The sequence below is a fragment of the Ixodes scapularis genome, unplaced genomic scaffold, assembly GCF_016920785.2.
Source record: "Ixodes scapularis isolate PalLabHiFi unplaced genomic scaffold, ASM1692078v2 PGA_scaffold13__105_contigs__length_92229423, whole genome shotgun sequence".
In the NCBI taxonomy this organism is placed as follows: domain Eukaryota; kingdom Metazoa; phylum Arthropoda; class Arachnida; order Ixodida; family Ixodidae; genus Ixodes; species Ixodes scapularis.
This window is the reverse complement of record NW_024609839.1, coordinates 56,616,052-56,629,393: the sequence shown is the minus strand read 5'-3', so window position 1 is coordinate 56,629,393 and position 13,342 is coordinate 56,616,052. Positions and strand designations below refer to the sequence as shown.

At 41.7% G+C, this 13,342-nt stretch overlaps 1 pseudogene; it reads right to left on the bottom strand.

Annotated features, from left to right (window-relative positions):
* LOC115327916 overlaps positions 1-13,342 on the bottom strand; it is a 96,816-nt pseudogene that overhangs the window by 10,255 nt on the left and 73,219 nt on the right.

Sequence of the window (13,342 nt, the reverse complement as noted above, 5' to 3'; positions counted from 1 at the left end):
TATCGCGATGAACCCGAACCGGAACTGAACCGGAAAAAAATAACGGTTACCGGCTCATGTCAAAGCGGTTCGGCCACGCGCTGTTGACAATGAATGTGCTATCAATGCCATTTGTTTTTTAAGTGCCGTCAACTGACACATACCTCGCTTACATATTTTTCTTCTCCACTCAGTCTTAAGAATATAAAAGCTGCATCCATGAATCTTGACATAGGGACCAGTATTGCGCTGGTCGCGGCTTGCACGGAAAAAAAAAAAGAATTGGAAGGCTGTGAAAAAAAAAAAATCGCGTCACGGGATTTCGTTTTCCTACAATCACGTAAATCCTAAATGCTGCTGTGTGCTCATTTCATAACACGTTTCTACAACCCGCGAGTTCTTGAAGCTTGCTTCCATCGGATTGAGAAAAGAAAAGGCTGTGGAGTTTGATAATAATGCATCCGGTTTCGTGTAGGCACTTAGAAGCTAACATATTTGTGAGACAGCGAACTCTTCTATTTCAATATTTATCCTATTACGACCTTCTGGCGTTGCGTTCGGTGAAGTATTTTTCATATTTCGTATCTTGTTTAATGAAAACTTCTTTAAGGGTCTAATTTGAGTTACCGAAGGCTAGTTCAAATAGAGAAAACTGTATTTTCTCCCCACTGTTCCTTCAATTGCTTACACGCCGAGGTGGCGGGATAGTTAGCAAGTTCTACATGTAAGTGGGTTTGTAAGGTCGCGGATTTTACAGCTACTGCGTCGGACCCAATTAGATGAAGTCCGAATGCGTAAACGTCGGCGAGGTAACCTTTCAGTGCACATAAGGAAACCATTCCTGGTAGAAATCCCTGAGCCTTACACTACGATGTATCCCGTTTCGTATGTGCTGATTTCAGATGTTTTATTTGTAATTTATTTTCATGTTGCAACTTGTCATTTATAATTTCCAAACCGGTTCGCGAACCGGTTCAGCGCCCCGAACCGGTTCGCGAACCGAATTAATCGAACCGGAACTGAACCAGAACAAAATTAATTTACCTGAACCTGAACCGTAACCGAACCCGTATATTTCGGTTCGGCACACTGATATATATATATATATATATATATATATATATATATATATATATATATATATATATATATATAATCGGGCGAAAACTGACACAGGAAATGCCAAAATATCGGGACACTTTTCGGGACAACATGCACTCCTGTCAATACGCTCTAGGTGTTTTTATTAGCGCCCAAGTATGTATTCGGCTTCCTTATCATCAGAACGCATGTTATATTCCATTATATTAAAGAAAATAGGAAGATATCTAGTGTATGTTTGCTTAGGTTGTGTCTTTTCTCTGTTCACAGACGCTTGAAGGCGTAGAACGGTCGCTCCACTTCTAGAGAAACAAAAGGCAAAACATCAGTTCTCGTTTGGCGTCCACGTCGGAAGTGGTATTTGGAGCTCTTGGTGAACGCACCCATTTTGTGTCAGGGTTCTTCACAAGCAACTGAGCCCTTTAGGGCTCTTGAAGGCAGCTGGTTACATTAGCCAGCATAGGCGGTTCGGACGCCGTTGGTGTGTTGGCGAAAGAAGGCCACGCTCCCTTTTTGCCGATGTATTCCCATATTCCGACATTCCCAACCGATGAAAGGCGCATGGTGTACAGGCTTGTCAGCTAAATAACGGACACTTAATGAAACATATTAAAAATCGGACGAATCTGTAAACTGTCGGAACACTCGATGGCAATATGTTACAATTTGAAACAAGGAAATTGTTGAAAATCAGATGGAAATCGCTTGGTAGACTTCTACTTTTAGCTGACACGTTTATCGGGGGAATTTCCAATATTAGGACACGCCCCGAAAATCTCAGCACTCGTAATCAACCCCGAAACATCCACGAGTCCTAAACAATTTTTACATTAGCGCAAATTTTGGGAGGGAATCCCTACGTACGTGACAAGCCACATATACCCTGAAAGCATTACTATTCATGAATAAGAGAAGTTAACTTCTATAAAGTCAGTGAATAAAATCATTTTGTCTAGTACTATTTTTGCTCAGAAGGAATCAAAGAACACCTTTGGAACAGTAAAGTTTCGAATGGGTGAGATAAAAACTTTCGTGTGGATAGGAATTTTCAAAGTTCAACGTTGGCGTTCACGGCTTTTGTACAGCGGGCAGTGTTACATGGGCTACTTCTGCATCAAGTCATGCTTGATAACTCCAACCAGGGGCGCAGCAAGTTCAAGACTCTTGAACGAATCGGAAATGAAAGAAATGTCTAGCTACCTTCTTCCGGAATTCCACCGACCATGTCTTTCTTCAGGTCAGCTTCGTCCAGAAATTCAGACAGTCTTTTCAGCGACACCCTACACTTTGTATGAATCGAGGTAGCCAACAATGAAGGGGGGCAGAGTCTTTCCAGAAAATCATGTAGCATCAAAATGACGCCTCACCTTGATGAACCTGGAAACGACTTCCGGTAATATGTACACTGGGAGGCGTAGTAGCATGAATAGTGAAAGGCACGTAAATGCGAGAGATGGGGAGAGTTGGTTGGCTGCGTTTACCAACAAGAAAGTTCCGAATGAGGCCAGCAGAGCCTAAAAAATAAGTTCCCATCAAATACAAATCAGATGTACAAAAACACCAGGGTAGCACGCTGAAAAGTGGTTCGCGTCGTGTTAATCTCGTCACTGAAGTTTCATACAAAAATGGCAAATACTTCATTCGAAGATTATCTCTATAGTGACCGCTGCTGCTTAAGAAACGTGGTTCATTCTGATTCTTGCCTGGTGATTGGTTCTTCGACAATCTCAAATCCCGCAACGTCGTTGGCTACGAAGCTATAATAAATTAACAAGATGCTAGGAACTAGCCACGCCGAACGTTTCTTAAGTTTCCGGTGATTATACGGAGCGCAAATTCGTCCGCTTCATTTGCATGGGTTTTGGTGACGTCAGACACCAAATCTCTGATTAGCCATGATTGAAGGATAGTGGGTAGACATCAAGGCAGCTTGTTTCGAGGCCTACTCACTATCCTTCAATCAGAGCCAATCAGAGCTCGGCATTTTGACGTCACCACGACTCCTGCTAAAAGAAGTAGACGAACTTGCGCTCCGTATCCACCGATGTTTTTTTGCGACCAAGCTCGCTGCCGCCCGTTGACGGTGGACATTTGCAAGCTTCCGGTTTTCTCACATCCTTTTGTTATTTGTACTACGTTCGGCAAAGTGCGCAGGTTCTTGCAAACGGATTACAGGTTCTTCTCTGAAGGGAGATTGTGTTACCCGATCGCTATTTTTTGCTGAATAAGAAATAAACACACTATCGGAAGTCTACTGGGGCACCGAATAGTGTTGCGCCCTCGTGGTACCAACTCCCACTGAACGCGAAGAGTAGACGCCGAGAATTGCGATTATTCTTTTTTACTTTTGTACTGAGAGAATGTGATGATGACAGGAATTCTCAGGACTGTCACAAGTATTGATAGTGCCTTCCACCCCCTCCCAACGAACAAACAAACAATAAAAAGAAAAAGAGATGGCACTTGCAAAATCACTCAGATTTTCCGAAGAACGTGTGGACATTTTCAATTGTAGGAGATATTCATGTATGTACATTTCCGAAGGTATCAGGGTGACCTGGTTGTCATAAAGATACACTAACCCTATATTTATTTAATGTTGTGATGGCAACACTGAACATCAATGTGATGTCCCCGGCATTAAGTGGCGCTCTATCGTTATTCGCAGTACCTTCGATAGGTTTTCGGTCTGTTTTCTCAACACTGTCGAAGCGCTTGCTGTTAAGGGACGAGCGGCTTGACTGACAAAAAAACAGCATTAGAACATTCGCTTAATTACTTAAGCATGAAGGAGCGTACGCGAGTGTAGTTACACGTGCTGCGCTTGCTGCCTTTTGCAGTAGTAACTGCTTGAAAGCAAAATCCCGAAATAAATTGTTTAAAGCTGGGGTCGAGAACTTTTTGCTGCAGCGGGCTAGATTATCGCAAAGCGAAGACAGAGTATGCCGGATGAAAATCCGGGGGTGGGGTGGCGGGGCGGGGGGCAGAAGACGATCAGCTCGCGAAAAAAAACAAATAAAATGCGAAGTGAACTGGTATGCTCTGTGCTGCAGGCTATGTTTTGCGTGACCCTTGATTTTGCAGGTTCTGCCTCCTACAATTTCGCAGAGCCACACAGTTCTGATTCAAAAGTTCAATGAACGAGACAAACTGAAAGGCAACAAATGTTGCCATCCTATTATTATTATTATTATTTTTTATGTTTTTTTTTTTGTTTTTTGCAATTGGACTGTAAGATATTTGCTACAATTCTGTTCAGTCGCTTGGTCAAAATCCTCATAGCGAACCCCTGAGTGCGACGAAATCTGCTGAAATTGATAATGTTATGAACCGCGCTACCCCCCAAAAAAAGTGTGCTCAATATGAATATCATTATTATTGATGTATCTAATGCATCACTATGATGCGCAACTCTATTGTACAAAATAGACCAATAGCTAAGACTATTTTGCAGAGATACACTGAATGTTTTAAACCAATCGATATGTGTCATCTACGAAATGGAAGGATCCTCTACTGATAACTGTTATTATAACTGTGAATCCTTTAATAAACTGAAACGACGTGAAGCCTTGATGAACAAATCAAACATATCTCTGTTTCATTTAAATGCGAGAAGCATTAGAAATAAAAGTGATGAGATTGAAATATTTTTAAGTTCACTAACTCATAGCTTTGATATTTTGGCATTCACGGAGACGTGGTTTACCGGAGACTGTGATGTTATTAACTTCAAAAATTTCAAGAGCGAACAAATCTATCGTACAAACCGGAAAGGAGGTGGAGTGTCACTTTATTTGCGCGAAGGTCTGAAATATAAAATTATTCCAGACTTCACGGGTGTTGATTATAATAATTATGAATCATTAGTCGTTCAAAGTTCTAGAACGGTTATTGCTGCAATATACAGGCCACCGAACGGATCCTTTAGTATATTTTTTTAGTTTCATTACAGGCTTACTGGAGTATGTTACTTCCATGAATTTTCAGATTGTCCTAGTAGGCGATTTTAATATAGACTTACGGTCTCATGAACCGCCGAAAGTTGAATTTCTTGAAATAATACAGTCTTTTGGTTGTAGAAACTTAGTCAACATGCCTACGAGAATAACGGAACACACTGATACTTTGATCGATCTTTGTATAACAAATTATGAAACTCATGGCACAAGAGCAGGCGTATTTTCGGTGGATCTAAGCGATCATTTTCCTATATTTTGTTTTATCTGCTGGAAGAGCTTGGGCAGTAAGCAATCTAGCGCACACGAAAAGCTGACTTATCGCCATACTAGTAATCAAAAAAATATTGAACAGTTTACCATACTCATTTCGAACGATAACTGGAACGATGTTCTAACCGAACTAGACCCTGATAAAGCGTACGATAAGTTCGTGGAAAGAATAAGAAAATATTACGACTCAGCTTTTCCTCGGGCTCAATGTAAAAAGCACAACAAATCAAAGAAACCATGGGTTACTGCAGAGTTATACAAAACAATAAAAGCAAGGAATAAGCTGTTCGATAAATTTGCCAACACTAGATACCTTAATATTTTAGCTGAATACAAAAAGCAACGTAATAAACTGACTGTAGATTTGAAAAAAGCGAAAGTTAGATATTATACAAATAAATTTGTATCTATAAAAAACAGCCCAGAAAAAGTATGGAAGACTGTTAAAGACGTACTATCCCCTGTTCCTAATGTCATACCAAATGAACTCACAATAGATGATCAGACATATTCTCACGCGTCACTGGCCGAGAGGTTCAACTTGCATTTTTTGACTGCAGGTGGCAGTGTTTCCACATTAATGGACTACAGCAACTATGAAACGTACATAACCATGAACTTAGCTAACTCTATATTTTTGACTCCCACCAATGAAACACAAATTAATGATATAATTGTCTCGTTGAAGTGCAGCAGCGCCTCTGGATATAATGATTTGAAGGTAGCCCCCATCAAAGCAATAAAAGACTGGATTTGTTCTCCTCTAGCTCATATATGCAATAGAATTCTTGAAACTGGTATATTTCCTAATAAAATGAAATTAGCTAGAGTTTGTATTATACACAAAAGCGGTACATTAACTAACCTAAACAACTACAGGCCCATATCAGTGCTTCCATTATTTTCAAAAATTGCAGAAAAGGTAATAAATACTAGGTTTTCTAAATATTTTCTTTATAATAATATTATAACATCTTGTCAGTATGGGTTTCAGAAAGGAAAATCTACAGAAACAGCTTTGCTATGCATAAAAAACAAAATAATAAGTAACGTAGAAAATCGACTTTACACACTCGGTATATTCCTAGATTTTCGGAAGGCTTTTGACTCTATAAACGCATGATATTCTTCTTGGAAAACTAGAGCGATATGGTAGAAGGGGATTAGCTCTCGAACTTATCAAGAATTACTTATCAGCTCGAAGACAATTCACATCTATAAACGGTTTTACATCACAAACTTCCCTGATGCAGTACGGCGTTCCTCAGGGTTCAATCCTCGAACCTTTGTTATTTTTGGCATATATAAATGACATAGTTAATATACCGCGAACCCCCGATATTATCCTGTACGCGGACGACACCAACTTTTTCTTTTCCGGGACAAATCTCGATGAAATTGAACAGTGTGCAAATTGCTGGCTTAATCAGCTATCTCAGTGGTTGCGGTCTAACCAACTAGAGTTAAACACAGCAAAGACAAAATATGTTATATTCAGGTCCAAAAATAAACTTGTTCAGCGTAAGTTGAATGTTACATTTTTAAACTCTACGATAGAAAGCACTTCGGCTCATAAGTTCCTTGGGGTTTGGTTTGAGGAGTTTTTAAGTTGGACGAACCATGCAAATAAAATTAGATGTGATATATCACGTTCAATTGGTGTACTGAATAAAGTCAGACACTTGTTACCAAACTGGCTTAAACTGCAGCTTTACTATACTCTTGTGTACTCCCGCCTACAGTATTGTCTTTTAGTTTGGGGAACCACGACAAAAACAAACATTGAAAACGTTTTTCTTTTACAAAAGAAGGCCGTTAGGTGCATAGATAATTTAGGTTATATTCAGCATACATCGCCCACATTCGAAAAATACAAGCCATTACCCATCGGACATGTTTTTTCTATTAAATTAGCGAACATTATCTTTGACGAGATAAAGCGGGATGAGACCTCTTTCTTCAACGCCTACCTTCATAAGCCTGCCAATTACACTCTTAGACACACCTTTTACATCAAACAAAATGTTAGAACAAACTATGGAACTCAAACACTTCATTATAAAATCGCTGACTTACTAAATACTCATGCAAATATAGTTCAAATGGTACACAACTGTAGCAATCTCCAGATGTTTAGGAAAATTATCAAATTGTATTTTCTTTCAATCGAATAATATGCACCTGCCACTTGGGCCATTAGTTCAAATGTGCAAATGTGATCAATTATATTATATGTAACAGTGTTTGTTATTTTTCACTCAACTTTGTGACTCTTCAAATGTTTTCATCTGTAAACTTATTTTGATGGGAATTAAGTAATTGATGTTCATTTTTTTTCGGTACCCTTAGAAGTACGTGCCGAGTGCTGTAATGGGGGCTGGTGGCCACGTCAGAGGACTTCGTGTCTTCTTTTGCCGCAGCCTCCCAGACATATGCATGTCGAAATAAGCGTATTATTATTATTATTATTATTGCTAGTTGATAATAAACTAATCTCCTGGTAGGTCGCTTCAGAGCCAATACGGCCAACTATACCAGGCTCGCAACCAACGCTAATTCTTGCGCCAATAGTTCTCGAGTGTGTGTGTGTACACACACTCGAGTATGTGCGTGTGTGTGTGGGGGCGGGGAGGGATAGGGGGGGGGGCTTGTCTGGTAGCGTGGCAATGGCCGCATAATATTACCTTGCGGGCCGCTGTTTGAGGACCCCTAGTTTATAGAGATAACGCGAGCGCGAGCAGTGAGTTTAATTCCCCTTGATGCTTTGGTAATTTTGGCAAATGGTCTATAGACTAGGTTATATACTTATCGTAACAAAAATCATACAACAATGGAATGCGGCAGGTAAGTTTCGTCGGCACACCTGTCATATGCGGCAGGCAAGTTCCCAAGTGCGCACCGTTGGTATATTTGCACAAAATTCAACGAGGTAAGCCCGATATAACACCTGCAGAAACCAAATATACATAAATATTAGCTGCTCACGTTTTTTTATTAGATGAACGTTTAGGGTAGTTACCGGTTCACAAAAGAAAACGGTATGTTGCACAGTAGTCGATTTATATTGGTAGAAACAGCTTACTTTTGTCGAAGAAGCAAAGCAAGACACGTTCGTTGCACGTACCGCAAAAGGCGTAATCGCCCAGATGAATCCGAAAGCCGATTGCAGGAGAGAGTATTTTCTGAGAGAGGACAATTCCTTCGTACGCACTTTCTTCACTTTCTCAATGAACGATGGTTCCCAAGCGTTCAGTTTGATCACCTGGGAAAAGGTCAGAATCCATGATTCCGAAAAAGCGCAGTATACGTTCTTTACCATTCATTCCGGTGCACACGTCAAGCTGCATTCACGAGGCTAAATTTATTTTTTGACATCCGCTGCCTACCTTTTGAAAAAAAATCAATTCAATTCCTTTACTTGTTACTTTTTATATTCATAATCAATTAGTGACATTACAAAGTAGCTTATACCCGAGTGACGTCATGAGAGACGCGGGTTTACCTTATTGCCAACAATCTGTCGGTAGTAGAGTTATGTATCTCCTACACTGACTCATATTCACCAAAGAGGAATAGTAATGATAACCAAGATAAAGGCTGTATGGTATAAAGTAAAATAAGGGCTCGAGTATCGCATTGTTGTATCTCATATGGCATACCTCTAAGTTTTTTTTAAATATTTGATGCCCGACATTACCTTAAAGTAAGGCTTCCTAATGCCAGTTTCTTCTGCCTTGCTTTATTTATTTTTTATATTTATCGTAATTAATACGAACACCGTCAAATTTAATCATGAATATGCTGATCGCGTCACGAAACAGCAGGCGTTGTCACCTAAATACTTATAATACACGCAAACATTTAAGTTTTATGTGTACCTTAATTCCGTTCAAAATTTCGTTCGTCAGACGGAGCCGCAAGTCCTTGAAAGCCATTTGTTGTTTCTGAAAATGCAAATTAAGACATATAGTGCAAACATGCAAAGCAGTAAGACGGAATTAAATAAGTCCGTCACAAAAGTGCGCGTTCATTATACTCCGTTTCACTGTAAGAGTAAACGTAGCAAAAGCTACTAGAGCAAACTCCGGGATTTCAACGTCCGTGCCAAGCACGCGCTCTCGTGCAATGCAAGCATTGCTCAGGACCGCATGCTGGCGCTTGTAGCCAGTGTTGGGTAAAGTACATAGTGAATCAGACGTGATGTACCTTAAATAAATTATTATTTACATTGGATTCAACGTACTTGGAGTAAAGGACTATAAACACAATGTGCTTTCAAAGTAAAGTACGAGTAATTTACCGCAATCTTTCATGATACCCTTTCATTTCTCTATACCGTAATTTTTCGACTGGTATCCATTGCCCAGGGGTACTAGGGTGCATTACTTATTTTCAAAAACAGAGGCGAATATTTTGATAAAGGCAAGTGGCCACAGAGTAGTTATTTTCAGGAATGGAGCCAAATTCAGAAGTTCCTCTTCTGAGTTTGGCACCCCTTGCACTGGATTGTTGCACCCAAGAGGGTTACATCTACTAGGAGAGAGCATGACGTCGGCCCCATAGCTTCCGCAAGAAATCCTCTTACAGAGGAGTGTCGTCTCCTTGTGGCAGAGAGCTGGTGTTCATTATTCATAATGTGACACCTGAGATTGGGGTGCGAAAAAATTAAGGAACTTTCAAATAGTAGAAAAAGACAAAAGAGAATGTCTCAATACGTTGTGGCGTTCTCCTGTATTTTTTTTTGTTTTGTTTTGTTTTGTTTTTTTGTTTTGATTTGAAAATTTAATTTTTCCGCACCACAGATTCAGGTGGTACATTATGATTAATTTTGCTCTCCTAATATATTAAACCTCCTCGCTTCTGCTGACCGACCGAGATGTAGCGAGAGTTTAAAAAAAGCTACGGGAAAGCCGCCCACAGAACAAACGGAGCAATGCTTCGTCTGTTTGCGTTTCTGGTGAGAGTAGAATATCCCTCCCAGTATTTCTTCGGAGTTGACAAAGCATTATTTAGTGGTACGAATTTGGGGAGTATACTTTGAAGTCGGAAATTGTACTTTCCTCGGAATGTACCAGAACAAAACTAACTTTAAGTAAAGTACAAGTGCAAACTCAGTTAATGTACTTCAAGTAAAGTACAAGTTTCCTAAACCTGCTTGGAGTAGTACTCTAAGTACAATGTACTTAAAGTACTTCCCAACAGTGCTTTTAGCCTAGGCATCGCTCGCCCTTCAAGTAGAACGGAGTATCTGCTGCACTGGTTATTGGAGGCCGTCACGTTTTGCGCTTCAGCTCCTAACATGCGTTGAACACGACCGCTACACCAGCGTTCGGCAAAAACTGACGTTCAATCACCGGCTTCTCGCTGGTGCTCAAAACACGCCGAATGTCAAAGTTGCTTAAAGAAGTTTTAGGAAGGGTCTGTTTCCGCCTGTAATTAAGCTTTGAAAGGAAAGGGGAGACAATGGCAGAGACTAGTTCATCCAAATGCTTTACTACGAGGACACATTTTACTCGCTCCTTTCGATTAGACAGCGCACATACAGCGCCAAATTCTTCTCTGGCGTTGTGGGCATCTCGCGTCCGAGAGAATGCACGCAACTCGCGCTGACCACGCCGTCACGCAGTCGCTCGGCGCCGAGGGAGGGGGCTGCCGTTTGCGCACCAAGATACCGGGTTCGCCGAGACAGCAGAGACGGCTGCCTCGATTGGCGCTCGAGATACCAACGGCAATAGATGGCAACAGAGACACCTCCCCCCCCCCCCCCCCCCCCCCCCATTAAACGCGGAAAACCCAGAGGATGTGGAGTATGCTCGGGGTTTCAACTATACGCTAATCCTGTACGCGTCAAGACCAATTTAAAAAAAAAGAAAACGATATACCCTAGTCTTACACCCCCCGTCCCATATAATACACCACAAAAAGTTCACTTCGACGTACAGCGCACTAACGTCGGAACCGACGGCACCAACCTTCACGAGCGGTTTGATAGCCGAGTGGTGCAACCTACTTAAAACAGCTAATGTAAATGTTACTAACTACGAAAACAAAAATCTTTTTTTTTGTTGTTTTATTGCAAAACCTTAGCGCTTTTTTTGTGTCTCTGTAGGCTTTGACACTAGCTGTTTATTAAGTTATATCGCACCGTTATCAAGCCCCTCGTTATAGGGGAATTGTAGTAGACCGTTCCCGAAGCCCGCTAAGCACTCGGATAGCGCTCCGTAATTCCCCACAAGACCTTGAACTATGCAGACAAGGTTGCCGGCGCGCATGCGCACCCGCGGCGTTTTCTTCGGGGATACCGTAGCGGAGGAGAAAAACGGTCTACTACAACTCCCTATAGTTAAGGCCGTCAGTTTGACGTCATTGCGCTATTACGTCGAACTAAAATTTTGACGTGCCTTATATGAGTGTAATACCACACTTTTTTTTTTTTTACTTTGAGAGCGATAAATTTTCGCGAAACGATATGTTTTATTTTATACTACGTTTCATATTAAGTCAGACTGCAGCCAACACTAGGATCCGAAGCAGCTGATCAAGCAGCGCTTGAAAGCTATCAGCAGGAGAACCAGTCACGCACACGAAAAAGCGCAGCATCAGGCTAGTCTATAGGTGCCGCAAGCTACCGCCCGCTACAAATGGTATACCCATTAACATCCATCCACCATTCATCCATTCATCCATCGAGGCCAGATTCACGGTGCGTGAAAGGATTATGCGGCAACGGCAAACGCACCAAGACCATAGAGTAACACAGTAAACGAAAAGAGTGGCCACTCGAGCCGATTCGCAGCCCAGAAGCTAGGGACTACGACGACCGTTCAGTAGCGCTGCAGTCACACACTTAATTTAGACATTTATCATATTTTCACGCTTGATAAGTAACTCTACTCTATAAGTTATAACCTAACGTTTCAAAATTAGTAGGAGCTCCAAATACCTTTAAAAACAATTTGAACAGCTGCGGCTTTGGCTGCGGCTCAGTGGATGGCTTTGGGGCCATCGACTTGGCGGACGGCGGCCTTCCGGTCACGTCGTGCAAAAGGTCGGTTCGGCGGCGTCTGAATGACTCGTGCGGGCTTCTCGTCCTTCTTCCGTTGTTAGAAAGGTGAGTCGTTGCGCGAGCTAATTGTTCTGGATGAAGTCTCGGCAGTTGCACGTGCGCTCGTGCAGCGAGACGAGAAAGCGCCTGTCAAGGCACTCGCATATTCCATTTCATACCTCATGTGCATCGCTGTCAATGCTGGTGGCGCGAGCGCGTGTCTTTCGCGCCAGCAGCTTTGGCAGCGTTGTACCTGGCGCCAGGTATGGAGCAGGGTATAGGTAGCCTTCATGCGTGCTTTGCTTAGGGCGAGGCCATCCTAAGCAAAGCGCGCTCACGAGGAATATGCACGGTCCCTTTTACCGCAAAAATAAACTAGGCATCGCCGAACGCTCATTCTCCGCACAATGATAGCGCTAGAGGTCGCAACCACATGCCAAAGTTTCAGCCCGATCCGATAACTTAATCAAAGGTTAGACCTGATTTTCTGAAAATTTCAATCGGAAAATGGCGGCCGACAGAGTTTTCAAACACATGGGGCTCTATGGCTCTAGAAACCGAAAACGGGCAAAAATGGGCTCCATTTTCTCAATAAAATTTTCAAAAAATCACTTTTAACTTTTGAAGAAGGTATGGGATCGGGCTGAAACTTTGGCATCTAGTTGTGACCTCTAGCTCTACCATTGGGCGGAGAATGAGCGTTCGACGATGCCTAGTTTATTTTTGCGGTAAAAAAGACCGTGTAAATCTTCTTTTGAGACACCCTGTACAAAGAAATGGGGTGTGACAATGCTGTGAAGGTTTTTTTTTTTTTTGACACTCTTTATTGTCACTTGAACAATTTTGGGTTGGAGATTGCTATGAAATGAAGGCACTAAATTCACGTAATCTCAAATTGACTTGTGCTCTTTTCGTTTCCCAGCTGATGCCGCCAGGATGTTTGGCTACGGCAGCTACTGTTGCGTAGCCTGGTGCGGAAAAAATG